Source organism: Leptidea sinapis, chromosome 2 (assembly GCF_905404315.1).
Source record: "Leptidea sinapis chromosome 2, ilLepSina1.1, whole genome shotgun sequence".
NCBI lineage: Eukaryota > Metazoa > Arthropoda > Insecta > Lepidoptera > Pieridae > Leptidea > Leptidea sinapis.
The window spans coordinates 27098814-27103674 of NC_066266.1; positions in this window are offsets into that span (position 1 = coordinate 27098814).

The window sequence follows — 4861 nt, forward strand, 5'->3', positions numbered from 1 at the left end:
TTATAAGAAAATTAAACTTTATGTAATCTTAACACCGATGATTACTGTTAAACTTAGAAGATACATAGTCAAAGCTTGGTAGTCTACTTTAACGTGATTATGGCAAATCTGTGGTGTGTCTTCCACAGAAGCCACAGTAGGAAGAATAGAATAGAAGTATAAAACATGACATATACATGTAGACAACTAATAGGTGACAAACAATTGCATCAGAGAAGTTTCATACAGGTATTCTCTACGACAAGTTTTATGTTTTTGTATTTTGAAAACATTGCATACAACTTGTATCTGTAATTTGCATGATACTTGTCAAATACATGTATAATACCTTGGTGTAAACTGTAAATGAGTGGTAAAACGTAGTAGTTATTGGTGATTAAATTGTCTTTGGTTTTGTCCTGATTTGGACTGCGGTTTTGTAATTTCTGTAAAACAGTACACTGTATTTACTGTTTTGTGTTATGTGATGGATATAACATTTGTAAACGGTAAATAAAGATCTCTTTTGATGGTATTCACTATTCACCCAATTAATCTTTAACAATTGAAATTTTTGTATCAATAAATATTTTTAAACATGTATGTACAAACTGTATGGACAGTGAAATAGCGAAACTAATTTTGTTAAATGTATATATAGAGATAGAGCCACAAAATAAGAATTTAATAGAATCTAAGTGTCAATTGGACATCTTGGCTTCAGTAATAATATTTACAAAATTTTATGAGGGTTATCTGTTACTAAGATTCTTAATAATCCATTTTTGAGTTGGATTCAGAAATGTGTTAACACAATATTGGGATGTTTCTTGAGTTTCTTGTAACCCTCAAAAAAAAATTATAGCAGGAATCTTCTTGGTTTTCAGAACAAAATAAATAGCATTACCTTTCCCTCTTTTTCCATTTGTAAATAGTAGGTAAAATAAGATTAAGCTTTATATAACACTCCTAACACTAACATAAGTACACTATATAATAACTCTGTATGTGTTTGTAAACATAAGTACACTATATAATGACTCTGTATGTGTTTGTAAAAATTCATTCAAGTTTACTAATGGCTTGTATATTTGTTTCTGAATATAAAATAATAAAACTGTTGTAAATAAACACTGGTCATTATTGTTAAAACTTGAATAATTTTCAACATCATACCATTAAGCTAGAGGTCCCGGGTTCGAATCCCGGTAGGTGCAAGCATTTATATGATGAATATGGATGTTTGTTTCCGAGTCATGGATGTGTTAGTTAAATGTATTCATGTATGTTTATATGAATTTATGTATGTTTTCTTCTTAATATGCCGTCTCCTTGCGAAAGTTGGCAATCATTAGGGCAATTTCAACTTTCAACACAGCTGCTCTAAATAAAGATCTTGTGCTCTTCCCAAACCATTGGGGCAAGTTTTTAAGCCACGATATCCTTCTGCGGCCAGACCTCCTCCTGCCTGCCACTTTCCCTTGCATGATTAGTTGAAGGAGTTCATATTTCTTGGCATTACGCATCACATGTCCAAAATATTCTAAATTTCGTTCCTTAATAGACGTAAGTATCTCTGTAGCCTTTCCCATTCTCTCTAACACGATGCTATGTGTGTTTTAGTAATGTTAATTTATATATGTATGTTTAAGTAAGTATATTGTATTAAATATATCATTGTCTTTTAACCCATAACACAGGCTATATATTCTTAACATGGGGCAAGATAATTTGTGTAAAAAGTGTGTCAATATTATATTATTATGCAATAGGTACTTTGTAGCCTACCTCAACCTGACATTGCTTCAGTACTTATGCTGACCTTTCCTCAAAAGCCATAACATAAAGAATAGAATAGATATATACATTAAACTAATGTATATATCTATTCTATTTAATCTACATATACAGATGGACAGTGAACAGCTCATCAAACAGGAGACAAAAGAGGAAAATGAAGACACACCAGGGGACATATCAGGTAATTTCAGATACTTTCTCTAATTCTACAAGTTTTTTGTGCGGGACAGACAAAATATTTTTGAAATATAAATGAGTTTCCCAAAAGTTTTTTTTTAATTTGTGAGTAGTCTGTTTAACACTCATGAGCATATTGCTCATGAGTTTCAAACTCTCATCAAACAGACCCAACAGCATGATGTACAAAATGCCCCTAAATCTCAGGATTGGGACAAAGAATGCCAATATCTTGAATTAAAGAAAACTGAAATTGGAACTGTTCATGAAAACATAAATAATTTAGATTTCACTGATCTCTATCAAATTTGCTTTACCAACCATCCATCTGGCAACTCTCATGGTGGGGGCAGCGGTATTAATATAACAAAATGTTAAACACTACCCTATAGAAGAATACTGTGATGAAAAAGTCAAAATCTGGGCATACAACAGTTATGTTATGTGCTGAATTAGCTAAACCTCAAATGTTTCTCGCACAGTATGCCCACTTACTGGCCGACGGACCAAAATAAACTACCAGACTTGTTGGATTCCTGCATAGTTAAAAACATTTCAGATATTAATGTTATAATAGAATGTATTGACTTGTGATCAAATAAATTACACTCCTGTCATTCTTGATGTGTTTTGTAAAGTGCTTAAGAAAAATCCCATATTTTACAATAAAAAACAGACTTTAATGAATTTAGTAATATCATCAATTAAAACATAGACCTAATATATTCCACTTAAAAATGTGACTGAAATCGAATCTGCTGTTAAATCCTTAACAAGATCATGCACTGCGCATTTGAATACAGTACTCCAATCATGGTACCAAAAATAACAAAATCACATGAGTCCTTAAATATATATAGGACAAAGTACAAGAAAGAAGGTAATTATGAAAAGAGTGGCAGATTATTAACAAGGATTTAGAGGAACTAAAGAAAATGATGAATCAAGTACTAAACGATGATGTGCAATCATATCTACATATGATTGAGGCTATCCTAAGAAGTGTTTTGCTAAGGGAAATACAAAAAGAAGTGAGGGGGTTTCAAGAAGGAAAAGCAAAAAAGCTCACTATTATCTACAATGTGTGTGGAGATCTTCCCTTGCCAGTAGAAAATTGCACAAGTCATAGAAGTGATCGGTAAACCATGTCATAAGCCTAGCTCTTAACACCCTATACTGAGTGTCACTGGAAATCTTATTGAAGAACTATTATTAAATAGACTTAGAACTCACTTCTCTGACATAATGGTATTATCACGCATCAATTTGGTTTTCGGGAGAATTATCGCACCATAGAACATTTACATCAGCTTACAGAAGTCATTAGCACCTTTGAGGACAAAAAGTACTGTTCCAGTGGAGCAGCACTTTTTCTTGATATTGGACAGGTGTTCGATAAAGTTTGGCATGTTGGGTTATTGTATATAAATGATGCCACATTTCTCCTTCTCCATCCTACGATCGTACCTTACAGACCATCTGTCTTGAAAATCAAATGTTATAACGATACATCTTAAATGTATCTTATTCGCTCAGGGGTGCCTCAAAGGAGTCTCTCAGGACCAGTCCTTTACCTTGTCACACACATAACTGCAACCTATGCTGATGACACAGCCTTTTTAGCATAATGACGCAGTACATGCCTCAGCTAAACTCCTATCACAACTGTCGGAAGTGGAAGCGTGGCTTGATAGATGTAAAATAAAAGCAAAACAGAACGACAGATTGCCTACGTAATCTTAACACTTCGTAAGCAAAACCTGCACTCCTGTTCAACTGTATAACGAGAACATTCCTCAAGCGGGTGATGCTAAATACTTGGGAATGCATCTAGATCGCAGACAGACCTGGCGAAAACACATACGGCCTATATGATATGGGCCAAACGTAAACAGCTTGATGTTGTAGTGTAGTGACAGAAATGTACTGGATGATCAGATGCAAGTCTAAGTTGTTAAACAGTAATTCCAAAGTAAAAAAAAATATGTGTAACACTCCGATTTCTGCAGTACATCAGAAAAATGATGATGCATACTGATCTGAGGTTCTAAAAATGAACACTGAAAGGGAAAATCACCAACTACAGCATAAAGTACCAATTGCAACTGTCATGCCATGTAAATAATTTTGCTTCCCAAATGGAGGTCACCGGTAGTGTGATATATAACAGGCTGAATAGACATGTGGATAAGTTCAATGGAGCTGTCTATAAAAACAAAATACAATACAAAAACTACCCACCAATGAGACAATTAATTCGCTTATTGCCCTAGGCACAGATCGCTGTGAGAGATCACGGAAAAATAACTGAAGTGAAAAATATTAATAATGATTCACATAATATGGCAAAAATCGATCCCCAAATGGAAAGATACGATAGTTAATATTAAGAGAACTCAAAAATAGTAGATTCATTGCCTTAATTCAAAGTATTTGTTGCTGAAAAGTCTTATGTTGGTGTAATAATTTCAGAAACCATCAACTTGCCAGAGTTTCATTATGGTCCTATATATCTGAATGAAGAGAGCATGCAACATGAGTTATTAAATAAAGAGGACTGTATGGAGGTGGTAGACATGGTTGAGCACAAGGTACCAGGTAATGATAAGCATTAAAATAGTTTAACCTGTAACAATTGGACCAAGTTATGCACAAAACAGCCATGGCGTAAATGTACCAACAGAGTTAATAGCATTTTCCTGTCGATTTGCACTTGGGTTATGTTTTGTTTTTCGGATATTTTTTAAATGGAACAATATTTATATAAGTATTCTTTATTTTTTATCCTATTGTAAACTGTTGCTGTTAAAGCAAATAATTCCATTTTTGATCTCTAAAACCGTCTCTAAATCTGCTAGATAGCTGTGGTATACAAAATAGCATACTTTACATTTATCACAATAAA